Raw genomic sequence first — 14,920 nt, forward strand, 5'->3', positions numbered from 1 at the left:
ATAAATCTAATATTAACCACATCACACAATTTCACAACTTTGCCCTGAAGAAATAAGAGACAGATGAAGAAATATGGGCTTTATCAATTACATGGAAGGAGTACCAGGCAGTCAATCATGTGAAATAATAAACATGATCAAACTTCATTAAAAATGAAAAATTAATCAAGATTCACACATGGGCAGGCAGCAGGAGCCATCCAGCAATTCTCCAAAGAGTAGGAGGAGGTTGGGTTGTTGAGTGTTAACACCTCTCTAGGGACAATCTCTACCCTGACCATATGGATCATAGTGAATAACACCAAACCACATGGGTTTGGACTGGCAGGACCACTTCTGCTGGCACAGCTTTTGACTGTTACCTAGGAACAGAGGTCTGGGGGATTAGAGAATACTTCCTAACATCAGCAAGATAAATAACAAAAGATAAAGCCAATAGGTCTCATAGCAGGAATGTTTAACGTTGCCTACTGCTATTGGAAAGAAAATCTGTGTGTTAAAAGACTGATTAAAATAATGTGTATTAAAATTAATACAAATTGTTTAGCCCACAAACCATTTTCTAAAAGTTGTAAAACAGCAACACAAAGAAACTTTTAAGTATAGCCTTTGCATAATATCAAATAAAAAGAATGAATATGAAAACTGAAAACATGATCAGCAGAGAAATTAATCATTTTCAATTTTACAACTTTAAACAAATACAGTCATTAAAAAGGCAAAACCAGAAACATGTTAGTCCCAAAACAGTTGTGTTCATAGACAAAAGTAATCCATTTACATTATATTATTCTCTAATATTCAAAATTTGAATTCTATAATCCACTACCCACCATAAATGTCTAACCAGTTTGCAGACCTTTACTACGAGCCAATTCATTGTTCATTCTCCTTCACCTTTAAATATTTCAGGACCTGAAATGTAAACTATATTTCTGCTTTCAGCTGAAACAAGATAGCCCTGACTAAATGACAAACCCTCTGATAAATTCCACACTTTTCTGACCAATAGCAGTAAATTATCAATAACTAAATTGATGCTTCTCGCTTCATTTATTTCTAAAACCAATGCCATCATTCAACAAATAAACTACATCAATCTAATAACCTATTCAATGAAGCAGAAAACATATTGACTCCCTTGCAAGAACATGTTCCTCCTACATAATTCAAATAAGCATATCCCATTCTTAGCAATGGTTTCAGGCTCAACTGCTCATAGACTCTTCTTTGGAGGTTTCTTGACAACTAAAATGTGGCAAGTTCTTAAGATTTCAGGCAGAAACAGATATGGAAACTTTGACTTCTTGACAGTTTATTGATAGATTATTTAACAACCTCCTGTTTTTAAAGAACAAGAAAGGATCTATTGAAGAATGCCATGTAAAGCAAAGAAGTATCCTCCTTTCAATTTCAGCAGGGAACTTGGAAAGGAGCTATATAAGTTTCAGAGTAAACTCTGCAGAAATATGTATTTTGATACAAAATAATGCCTTTATAGTAAAGACCTCATTAATGTGATTGGGTTCACCCTTGTGCAGAATCTCACTGACTTCCCCAAGGATCAACCGTCTGCTGTACAACTCCGATTGCTTGCGCGCAAAAACTACATCTTGACAAATTTTAGCTATTACACAGTTATCCTTTACCCACAACTGAAATCTTAATGCATAAAAATTTTAAAAAAACCCAAACCAAACCAAAGCAACAAACCCCCTAGAATTTTTAAAAAATCAAAACTATATTTGCAGGAGAGTAAAGTGCCTATATTATTATCGGCCTTATCAATACAAATTGTCCTCAAAATAATGACTGCACATCTATCTTTTAAAAACAAAGCCATGTAGCTCCTACATAGAATTCTGAAATAAAAGTGTTAAAAGATAAGAAATCATCAGTGACCACAAAATGGCAGAATATATTGTCTCCATTATTTTGATGATTTAAATAATTACTGTAACTGAAAGTAAAAACATTCACATACTAAAACACTTCATCATCTCATCAGCATTGTGTTATTGTAGGATAAGTGTACTACTCAGAACTTATTTTGCACTTGTTTCTTGATATAACTTCCTAAACACAGAAAATGAAATTTTCACTTAAAGAGGCAATACATTGAATCTGTACCACTATACATTGCCTTGTCTTTTAAAGAAAGATTTTACAGTGATATTATTATGTGGCTTTTATAATGTTATTGGACATAATTTGCAAGTCATCATATACATATACTTATCCGCCTTGATTTAGAACTAAAAAATTGAGACTAGTACAGGTTAGCCACAGACATATTTTTAAACTATTAAAAAAATACATAAAAAATCATGTACTGATCTTTTGCATGTAAGAAATACAATTACTGGAGAACTATTCATTTTTTGCTCAAGTTGCAAGCTCATTACTATGAATGTAATGCATCCCCCCCCCACCTTCCCTTTAAATACTGCTCAGTTTGAAAGATTAGCAATGCCTATATAATATACAACTTCCTACCAATTGTACAGGTGAGTGGTTACTTATGGCCCAGAAAAATCGTAATTTCTTTATGATTTCAAACAAAAAACATAACAAAACCAAACCTAGAATCACTCCATGTCAGCATCTTATAATCCTTTTTATGTTTTTACCGGACATGAAACACAGAGGTAGTATCAATAGCCTGTTTTCTTATTTTATTCCCCTACGCCTATTTTCTTAAAGAAAAACCTACATAAATGCCTCTAAAGCAAAACCCCCTAAAAAGAAGAAGAAAAGAAAAAAAAATCCCCAAACAATCCAGGACACGCAGCTGATAAGCGTAAATTACCCAGTAGCTGAAACCAGTGTCTCTAGGGTATCACATGCCAGTTTTCTGGATCAATCCCCAAGTTTATATTTTCACAAATCTTTTTACATGCAGTTTGATTTTTAACATTTTAATGAGCAAAAAGTGCATCTATAGCAGCCAGTCACCACAGTTAAAGTGCAGGGCATGAACTGTGTCCCTTGAGGGATTCAGCCCAGCCGTGTCACCAGTGGCTTTAGGACATACACCACCTGGTTCCTTGTCCCAAGGTTCCAACTCTTTTCATAATCAAAACACTGCTGACATTATAAACCCCACATGGGTTTTCTAAAATCCTTCCCAATCAATAAAGCCAGTACATAACTTATCGGAGACAACACAGAGCTCATTGATTAAGTTTGGTTTCAGTAGCAAAGTTTTCAAAATAAATGAGGTAGGAATACAGTGTTCAGCCCTTTTGTGTCACATAGCAATTTATGAAGGTAAGGCAGTCTCTAAAAGGATTTCCTACACACACACACACACACACACGAGATATTCTTGAAAAGCGTATGGAAAGCAAGGTTGTTAAATACACACAATACACACTTGGCTTATGTCCCGAATTATCTATATATTGAGATGAAATAGTGAAGAAAGCTTAACATTGCTGAAAAATTTTGCATATTCATTTGTGAATTTAATGTGCAAGCTGTATCTTAACTCAAGTCTTTTTTATTTTTATTTTTAAACGTTTTACCGTATGCTCCCACTACCAAGTCAATGGAAGAACTTGAGAGCCTCTTAAATATACAGGATTGCTTTATTTCTCTTGTTCAAATGAACATCGGTAACAAATAATGCCATGCTGCAGCTACAATTAAATAAAACTGCACTGATAAAGTGATATGCAAATTGATGGTCTAATGCAAACAATCTACTCTTAGAAAGATGCACGATACAACAGACATTCAAAGTGGAACAAGAAGTGTAAGTAGAAGTTGGAGAGAAATGAAAATAAAATACAGGCAATCTGTGAAAAATGATGAATGATTAAGGCAAGACACTCAAATATTAATGTGAGTCAGAGAAGGGAAACAATAAACCACAAAAACCAACAGGTTGGGGACCTGTATTTGGAAGCCTATTGGGAAACCTGAGGAAAAACAGGAAGTTGAAAAGACTACCTAGAGTACAGACAAGACCTTTAGCTGTGGATCATGGGGGGAAAAAAAAAAAACCACCAACAAAACAAAACAACAACCCCAAAACCCCACAACCATATTACAGAAAGCACATACATTTTTACAGAAGGACAATTCAAATATTACAAGAGAATGGAGCATTGCAAGTAAGGTGAGTTTTCCATGGAGAGAAGAGATGACTCAGTGATGAAAAAGATGAATGCTGGTTTATTTCCTTGACCTTAAACCAGAGGTGAAGTATAGGTGAGGTTGCTCTAAGTGAAACGCTAAACAGAGAGGGTGGAAATACAAATAGTTTTCATCTTAACCAGCTTGAAATACCATCTGAATCCACAAAACAAACATGAAATCCATCCTCTTCGCATGGAGGGACACCCAGAGAGTTTCAAGAACACATCAACAGACTGATGAAGGAAGGAGGAGAAGCTGGAGAGCAATGAGGGTTAAGAAGAGAACAATGACAGCCAGCCTTATGGGATCAAGGAAGGTAAGAATAGGTAACAGGATCCTGACTTGACCAGCAAGCAACTATAGATTATTTTATTTCTGCTAAGAAACAACTTCAAATTCAAACATTACAAAAATGTTAATATAGCATAAGAGTGCTAAGATATTAACTGAAGCAAAATATTATCCAATTACTTTGAAATTTGGGTTGTACATTTATCTACCCTATAGCCACAAAACTGTAAACTGCTCTTACATTTAAGTAATCTATTTGAATAATTTTAAGCTAACGATTAATTAAATCATCCACTGCAAAGGGACAACAGGTTTAAGAATTTAAAAAGTTGCCAGCGGACCCAAATAACCAACTTAAACCTGACAATAACTCTCTTTAAAACCCAAAAAGTGGTGAAAGAAAAAGTACAGAACAATCTAGAACACCATAAATTCTGTTAGCTTTCCAGAGTTGGTCAGAAATTCATATACTTTTGCCTAGGAAAGGGAACATCTTTCTGCACAACAGTAAGTACCTCAGTAACAAGTTTTGATAACTACTTCAAGCATTTTACAAAGCAACTACTTACAATGGATGAGGAAATGTAGTCATGTCTTAAAATTTTATTTAAAGAATATAAATGTAATAAAGCAGCGCCAGCACAAAAAAATTCAACCACTAACTTGAACACAGCGATGAATAACAAACAGGGATCAGTACATCCTGTGTTTTGAAAATTTAAACTTTAATTTGCATTTATTATTAGTGTCAGTTTATATGATCTTACGTCAAATTTTCCTAAAGTTATTACTACAGATTATTCTCATCAGTTAACAAATGCCATGTAATTGTGTAGTTAAAAACCAGAAGAAACATTCCAATTCAAGCAGCTTATAAAATCTACTTCTCAAATTAGAAAGGTATCCTGCATGCAAAGGCCAGTGTCACACAGCCACAACAAAAAGCTGAGATTTTGCAAGATTACAAAGCAGAGAAAGTAAAGAACAATAAACTTAAAAACAGGATTTCTCTAGATTTTAAAGATTTTTCTACTTTTTAGAAAACTGTTACAACACAGATTCTTTTTTAAAAAATCATTGCTCGTTTAAAATGTTCATGTCAAATTTCATCTTGCATTGATTTTATCATAAAATCTTTTTACTTCTTATAGCAGTATTGAACGTTACCGATTTTTATAATGCTCAAAATATTTTAAGAATTAAATTTTAATCAGTTCTTTAAAAGAATGTTCTACCCCAAAAAGTCAGGAGCATAATTTGCTTAATAGCATTAATTTAAATTACTTTAGTTTTATCTCTACTTTTTTAATTCTATTAGTATTCCAATACAACTTTACAGCACTACTTTATCCATTTGCTTAGTGTTCTAAAAATCCGTTAGCTCTTTTTGAGCAATTATGAAGCTTGAATTAGGGGAGCACAAAAGCCACTTCTTCCTGTATGAGGGTCAGAAGGGGAACAGTACCCAGTATGAAATAACATCATTTCACTGAAGGTAATCAACTGTTCTCAGGAAAATGCTATTTTTTAAAAACAAACAAAAAAACCAGCACATATATACATAATCCTGGTAACAGGAAGAGCATGAGATAAATAACATTTCCTAAGCATATTGAGGCTTGCTATCATTTAAATATTTTAAACGTACAAAATATGTGCACAGATGGGCAACTTTTCTACTCGCATTACTAAAAACATATTTCAAGATAAAGCTCAAAATCCCTGAATTTTTTAAACCTAATTGTGACTCTGTTTCTTAGAATTCACACCCCAAGGCCAAAGCTTTCCTGCCACCAGTCCTTCAAATCTGATTTGGACATTACACGGGAGGAGGCTCCAAGCCTCCCTGAGGTCTCACTCCTTTTACAACATACGCAAAAACAGTAGATAATGGGCCTACGCTGAATTCACTGCTCTGCACAGCTCCTCTTGGGACACAGGCCCAGCAGATGTGATAAAAACTGTGTCAGAGAAGTAGCTCTAGTTTTTGCCTTAATGACAACTTCAACCTCTCAACTAATAGAACAAAAGAGCAGAAATGACTATTACTTTTTTTCCAGTAGAAAAAAATCTGAAAGTAAAGCTGAACTAAATATTTAAGCAGTTTTTCAAAGAGGTCTCCTCAATAAATGTCTCTAAACCTCCTTCAGTAAAATTAAGATTTAGTTTTATTTGAAGACAAATGGATTTTAGCTAACATGCTAAAAAAAAAAAAAAAAAAAACAAACTACAGCTACTGTTGTAGGAATAATTGTTCCAGTCTTAAATCACAAAGAATTGAAAAATTATACAAGCAAGCACAAAAAAAAAATAATAAAAATTAGGTCCAATTATGTGCATCAACACTGATCAATTGGTAAAGATAAGAAGTGTCAATATCAGAAAGCTAGAATACTAATTGAATTAAATACATTTTAAACATTTAGTGACTAAAAATGAGGAATATCTTCACTTCCACATTTAGGAAAAATTAGGTGAGCACTATAAGCTGTGAAAAGATAATCACATATTTCTCACACCATAAGTCAATTGCACAGGTATATTGCATCAAAAACAAAGCTTTAAATATATACTTTGGTTAACATTTGTTAAATATTATAATTCTGGCTTAAGATGACTGGCCCTTTTAGAGGACGTCTCAAATACTCTATTCAGCTACTACTGCATACCCACTTAATCAGCAATCATTGTTCTCTGAGGCAGGACTTTGTTGTCAAGACAAGCACTGAAACCTTTAAAAAATTTCAGAACTGGCATAAGAAAAAAGTGATCTTCGTCAAACAAGGACAAATTTATGCAAATCTTTTATAAACATTCACAAACATTTATTTAGCTTTTGAAATGTTGGCCTCATTTGAGAGCATGAAAATGAGGGGGAAGTAGGAAGATGCAAAGGACAGCTTAGAGGCTGGCACACTACATAAATATTCAGAAGGAAGATTATAGGATTCATGTTAGGCTGTCTTAGGTTTCTCCAAAGTCCACATAGAATACCAAAGAACAAAACTAACGAGAAGTAGAGCAGATGTTAGACAATGCAGCAGCCCTCTTTTCCACACTCACTTGGCTATACTTCGATGCTTTCATTTTTTCTTTCAATATGGTTAGGTCATTCAAGGATTCTCCTATAGACTCTGTATTGTGGCTACAGAGCTATAAGCTGGACCTCTGTCAGCTTTCCAAAAGTTTCCAATGAAAAGGCATTATGCAAATTCTACCTCTCTTACTCTCTTTCAGGAAAAAAAGCCTCCAGTATGCAGTCATTGGAGTATTGGAAGTCCCAGCCTTCATTTCTGTATGGTTGTGTTTGCCTTAGGGCCATGCTGCTTGTTTTGACAGTGGATCCCCCTAGATAGTTGGGATTAGTCGAGCTTGTTTAGATAAACTTGAAATCAAGGCCTTCTCTAGGTAGACAGCTAGATGTAGCTACTGAGTTTCCAGCTGCCTTCTTCTTTCATCCCAAAACAACTGCAGATTCACAGTAGAGATCACAGCCACAGGCTATGTCACATACATAAGTACAAAATTAAAGGCTGCTAAAAGAAGCCTTTGTAAGTCTTAGTGCTAAAATAAGGAATCTGTACTGCATAGTTTAAACAAATTATTCAAGAAGCACCAATAAGGTCTGCAACCGATAGTTAACAAGACATGTTCACAAAAGAAATACCCTGTTTACATAAATGGGCAAGATCATGCTTTGTTAATCACTTCTGCACTATCCACTGTCCAACCTTTTTAAAAATATATGCAAGTAAATACTCCACAGTATCTGCTAGAGTATCTGAAAATGAGCTCTGTTTATCAAATACAAACTTTATGATCACAGGAGACTATTATGACAGCACTATTCCAATTAGATTTTTCAGTCATGTTCACAACAAGATTGGGCCAGATTTGATCTTTACTCTAATGAGGTAATGCAAACCATAGGAATGTATTCACACAAATATAATACATTAAAAGACAAGGGCCAGAGCTCCAAACCTAAATTAAAACCTAAAATCAAATCCTGCCCATGTAACGATATTACACCTTTATAAATCTGCACTGTAGTTCAGCCCCAACAGGAGATTCCTTTTTTTTGGGGGGGGGAGGGGGGGTGACACTGGACGGGGGCGGGGGGGACAGGGACCAGGAACCACAACCAAAAAAACCAGTTCTGGCTTTTAAAGATTGTAATCTCTTCTAGCTGGGTACAAATTTTCATATACACTTCTGCAGCATCCAGGCACAACAGACAGGAAACTAAGTTAAAGGAAAAATTAATCACTAGGATGTTATAAACAAACAACCAGAAAAAAAACCCAAAAGAAACAAACAAACAAAAAACTTAGTTCAATGAATAGTAAATATCATTAAAAATCATCTCCTGTCCTTTGCTCAAGAAAATGATGTGAAGACACTTGCAATGTTGAAAACAGTTTAAATAAAGATAACAGCAGAATTTTATGGTTAAGAAGCAAAGGTAAGAATTTGCCACCAACTTCTCTGCCTGTGTGCAAAGAAGGACTTCAGTATCACTTTTCTGCCATTTCCATATTACAGAAATTCTACTACCTCTCACTGTTAAATTAAGTCATTTCACTGACAAGAACTTTTATAGAAATTCAAAGCATTAAGAAGTGTGAGAGAGTAACATCAGACTCCAACTTCTTCCTGCACTGGTTACCAAAGAGAATATTAGAGTGTATACTGAATTCAATTAGTCGCTCCATATCATAAATTCTCCATTAAGTGACATCCTTAGCAGGAAATCAGCTACAGACTGGGAATCCTAACCAAAATACATAATTCCTGAGAAGTAATGAGAAAAACAGTTTCATCATGCCATTGTACTTAAAAGGAAACAGAAGAACACTTTTAGAATTTTTACCTAAAAATTAAACATTTCTGCTAAGAAAAATGCCATGGATATACCTAGCACAGTGTTATCAAATACCAGAAACTGATATAATTCATGGATTTGCCTTCTCACAAAAGTCTTCTAATTGCTATGACCAAGATCCTCCATGTCGCTGTGAAAGAGCTTTAAAGCTACTCACTAATAAAGTTACTTAACAACTCCATTACACAGGTATTATCTACTTTTTGCAGCTGAGGAAACATAAGAAAACTAAAAAACTATCCCAAAGGGGGCAACAGCTGACCAATTTTTAAAATTCAGGAGTACCTGTTTCTCAGACTTGCATTCACATCATACCTATTTGAGAATTCTCTAAAGGAGAAGGAAGGAGAAAATGATGATATATGATGAGGACACTAGTGCCCCCAGGGAAAGAAGAACTTTTCTAACATTAAACTTTGCAGAGATGAGATAGAGTCAGTGATCACCTTAGATAACTGAAGGTTATAAGAGGATAGAGCTTTTCAAATTTATCAGTATTTTTACAACTTTTAGATTTCCAAATACGAGAATATGCTAGAGAAAATAGTGATTAAAAACCTGAAAACTGTAAAAACATTCATTAGTCGTGGAAAGTGGTTTTTACTTGAAGAAATGACAGCTGATATGTACAAAGATGACTGAACTTAGAAACTTAAGTTTTCCAACTACAAAGCTAAGAACTTTGGACTTCCCTGGGTTAACAGAGAATAATTTCCAACTTTTCTCTATAATATGCCACCAGTTCTACGCTGCTGCCCAGACACATGTGAAAATTTGACTATGTGAATATCAGTTAATTTCTTCTATCAATCACCAAGAAATCCTTTCTTTCGGGCTACTTTCCAATAATTCCTTTAAAAAATAAATTTAAAAAAGAACAGAGAATAATGCATGCAAAATAATTTGGGAAATTCAATTAAGGCATTATGCAATCTATATGCTTTGCACTATTCATAACATTATTTAAAAGTTATACTAAAACCAATAGCAAGTATGCCAACACAGACCTCACAATTATGGCTATGAAAAAAATGCAGTACTAGGAAATTAAAATATGTAAAAATCTCAAAATTCCAGTTATACACACTCTTATAGACTAGTTTTCTTCCACAGCTAAGGTATAAAGTATTAAAAAACATATATCTTCCAGGACATGCATTCTACTATTTTGCTATGTTATAGTAACTTTGAATTCAGTATACCTGCCATTTAGCACTCATATGTCCACTGGCATTCCTACACACGTCTTCTGTGTTGTCTTCTACAGGGCACTCCATACCTACACTCTCTAATCTACAGAGGGCTTTTGACAGCCATGCAGATGACTACAACTGAATAATTGTTATTACTGAAGTAACAAATCACCATTAGACTTCACTGAGAAACAACATTTTAATATAAAATTCCTCCTCCTGAAAAGAATGGACACATTACGTGATTCTACAGTTCATCACTTGGGGGTGTGAGGTGTGGAGGAAATAAAAGGTCATGCCTACTTTAAAGTAATTATCACACACAGCAAGAGTCTCTAGCTAGGAAAACCGAAAGTTATCTTTCCATCCACACTGCCTCAAACCCAAACTCTAGGAAGTCCCTTTGCTGTTGAGTGTAAGTCACAGAAGTCTCCTGCCACGTTGGAAATCAATGCAAGCAAAGGGACAGCAATCTTCTAGAACTCCCTTTCCTACCCTTTACATGCACCAGCACCTGGCTACAAGAACTCAAGATGATCCATTTAAATAACAAAGCACAAGCTGTTTCGTCTGGTTTGATGCTCTTTTACATGCCACAGGATGCTCTGCAAATAAAAAAAAAAAAATATACCTTTACTTCCCACTTGCCTTTTGTCTTTACAGCACCTTCAGTGAAGCTTTAGCTTCTTTATCACATTTTTTTTTTAATGCATTTATACAGTGGGGTACAGGCAGACACGTTGCAAGAGCGAGAATCCAAAGAACTGTTTCCTCCTCCATGTGCTCAGGAAACTTTGAAGCATTAATGACTACTTTAGGAGCTACAAAGCAAACGTTCTCTTTACTTTGTTAAAATAGTACAGTTACATTAAAGAAGCAATAGAAAACATATTACGGGGGAAAAGCACTGCAAGACAGAGTATTATCAATGCTCGTTTAGTAGTATGGTCTCAGAAACAGTCTTAGACATCAGCAATTCACATTTTTAAGCTAGATAACTAAGTCATCCCACTAAACTCTTGATTTAAAAGTCACCTCTAATCAAGTGAGAAATTGTTTAACTACTTTATGACTGTTAATATATAAGACATGGCATATCTCAGATTGATTCATAACTCTAACCTTGACGATACCACTTACCTGCTGATACTTATTTTAGTCATATTTCAAAATAAGTTCTACTGTTTGCAAAGGATAGTACTTCCCAGTATTCCTGTACATGCAAACATCAACATAATCAGTCATAGCAAGGAAGACCGTTACATGCATTGAGAAGCATTGCCAACAATTTTAATATACCTATACCCACCATATTGTTAGGTGCTTGAATTTTATTTTTAAACAAAACAAAGATACTTCCTACATATTACAAGTTTTTAAACAATATTTTTAAAACTGTTTATGAATTGATCAATAGCACCAGTATAGAATTGAATAGTTCAAGAGAAGGAAACAAGAGAACTTTCTAAACTATTTTGATAATGACTGGCTTAACAAACCAAAGGAGAATATTATTGCATAAGCATCTCCCATTTTAAAGAAACCCATCTTTACTTGAAGTGAATATTTTATAGTTTTATCAATAAATTTAAACATAAGTGATAATGATTACTCACTTTAGGCCTGATCCCACAACCTTTACTCACACGAGTAGTCCCACAGGATTTTAATATGACTACCTCAACGAATAAGGGTTGGCAGGACAGGTTTTAAATTATTCATATATTCACAGATTTTTAAGGCCAGAAGGGACCATTATGATCATCTAGTCTGACCTCTTGTATAACAAAGGCCATACGATTGTATCCAGTAATATTTGCACTCATCTGAATAATTTGCGGTGAAATCAAATTGTGTTTATTGAACTTCCAATATTGATTCAAATTTTACATGAAAGAAAACTGAAATTGTTTAGAAAGTGGTTTGAACTACATTTCATCACACTTGAACCCAATTATTCCTCTGTTTCTATTCAGAATTTTTCTAACTTCTGGACACTGGCTTTTGACATGGCTTTTGCACACAGACTTTAAAGTCCAAAACTATCTCAGGTACTCTCAGGCCAAACTCAAGACAACTCCTGGGCTCCTTCAAAAGATTAATTGGCAGTTAATTACAATTTGTTTTCTGCACTTTCACCACTCCTGCCCAGCACCATGATTTCTGGAAAACAGATATCATAACTGGGAAAACATTCGACTAATGTTATCAGTGATGCAACGAACAGGGAAAACAGCATCTCCACCTCAGCTCTTTCATAGACAGGAAAAAATGGAGTAGCTACTTAGATGACTAACTTAAAGACAAAAAAACAAACCAAACCAAAAAACCCCAGACAGAAATAGTTTTGAGTACTTTCTCACTCAGCATGCCTTAGACTTCAGGACTAACTGTTTTCGGGGATACTTAAAGACTGACCTACTATTTTGCTTTGCACAAATCCACTGCAATGATTTTTGCAGCCAATCACCAAGTAGTAGTAAAATAAACACACAAAATAATAAAGAAACCTAGAATGCTATGATGCTATGTGAAATTCCGTGCAGATCTGATGGATTAATAAAACCAGCTATTCTATTAGTCTGTTAAATACATACTCTGGCTGAATTCTCTCATCATAGAAAACTACTATAATCCTTAGATTTACTAACTTCAATTCTAAAATGGAACTTGGATGAACAGATTATGTCAAAGGTTCTGTTAAGATGCAAATCATCTTTGCCATGTATTTCTCAAGGTTTGCAACTCTATTTAGCACAAATGCCTTGTAATGCACTTAGAAGAAGGATAGTATACCCTACTGTCGTGGTTTAACCCCAGCCAGTAACTAAGCACCACGCAGCCGCTCACTCACTCCCCCCCATCCAGTGGGATGGGGGAGAAAATCGGGAAAAGAAGTAAAACTCCTGGGTTGAGATAAGAACGGTTTAATAGAACAGAGAAGAAGAAACTAATAATGATAATGATAACACTAATAAAATGACAACAGTAGTAATAAAAGGATTGGAATGTACAAATGATGCGCAGGGCAATTGCTCAGCACCCGCCGACCGACACCCAGCCAGTCCCCGAGCGGCGATTCCCCACCCACCCTTCCCAGTTCCTAAACTAGATGGGACGTCACATGGTATGGAATACACTGTTGGCCAGTTTGGGTCAGGTGCCCTGGCTGGGCATGAGAAGCTGAAAAATCCTTGACTATAGTCTAAACACTACTGAGCAACAACTGAAAACATCAGTGTTATCAACATTCTTCACATACTGAACTCAAAACATAGCACTGTACCAGCTACTAGGAAGACAGTTAACTCTATCCCAGCTGAAACCAGGACACCTACTACATACACAGTGACATTAGATTTGAAAAGGTTCTGCTTTTTTAATACTAATTAAATGATACTAGAGAAGCACATAAAAGGCACAAATATAAACAGAAATACATAAGAAAAACTGGCCTCCCACCTCCCTCCCTCCCTCCTTTTCCTAAAGAAAAGGTAATGAAAAAACAACTTGTACCACACAACAAGGATGACAGAACAAGAGCAAACGAGGAATATATATTTTCTTCACTTTCCTATATTAAACGATACACATCTAGTCTAGAAAAATACTCTGAAATCAGAAAATACTCAGTTCTATAGTCAAAGCCCATGGTTTATTCCTGTCCACTATCTCTCAGGACTTGAATCAAAGAACCCAGCTTTGTCTTCATAGGGCAAGTCGTCTCCAGAATGCTTCAGTGAAACAGCAGCTGTACTATCTGCACATAAGGTACAAGGTGATCTCCTTACACTTTACACAGACTGCCTGCCTACCCCGTACAAAGGTTTCCATTCATGCTGCTATTTTACCGCTACCTCGTCAATAGGGGTCACTGTACAAGGAAAATGTTTATAACTATCCTACATTAACTTTTACTAGGCTTTCACTTAAAAAGACTCCCTGTATGATGCAGTATGATAGCTCTATACAAACTGAGAGTATCAAATGCTTCAGAAGTGAATATCAAATACTTCATATATTTACTATTTACACTGCCTTGGTTTTACTACAAAGTGGCTTTCAGAACACTATAACTACTTTTCTAGATTTTCTAAATGACTAATTACTCAACCTTTCCAATCCAACTTCTTCATCTACTTTTGAAAGGATAGCTATTATTTTAAATTACTCTTAAGACAGGTTTTGTCGTGCAGTGTATGCAACCTGTAAGGCAAAAACTTTATACTAAGAATACTATGTGCAATTCAGAAATATCAAATTGGATTATAATCATCCCTCTTCAAGCAACTAAGTCCTCTTAGTGCACACAGATTTTGCAAGATAGAGGGGTTTATGCTCCATTTATGGCCTGCACTTTGTAAATACTCTCCAATCACACAAGTCTTACAATGACACAAAGAAAGGG

At 35.1% G+C, this 14,920-nt stretch overlaps 1 protein-coding gene across 9 annotated transcripts in view; it reads right to left on the reverse strand.

The window, feature by feature from the left end:
• The window catches only part of DENND1A (DENN domain containing 1A), a 220,657-nt gene that overhangs the window by 165,248 nt on the left and 40,489 nt on the right, over positions 1–14,920 (reverse strand). The gene's annotated exons all lie outside the window — the stretch shown is intronic.

Source organism: Haliaeetus albicilla, chromosome 26 (assembly GCF_947461875.1).
Source record: "Haliaeetus albicilla chromosome 26, bHalAlb1.1, whole genome shotgun sequence".
Lineage (NCBI taxonomy): Eukaryota > Metazoa > Chordata > Aves > Accipitriformes > Accipitridae > Haliaeetus > Haliaeetus albicilla.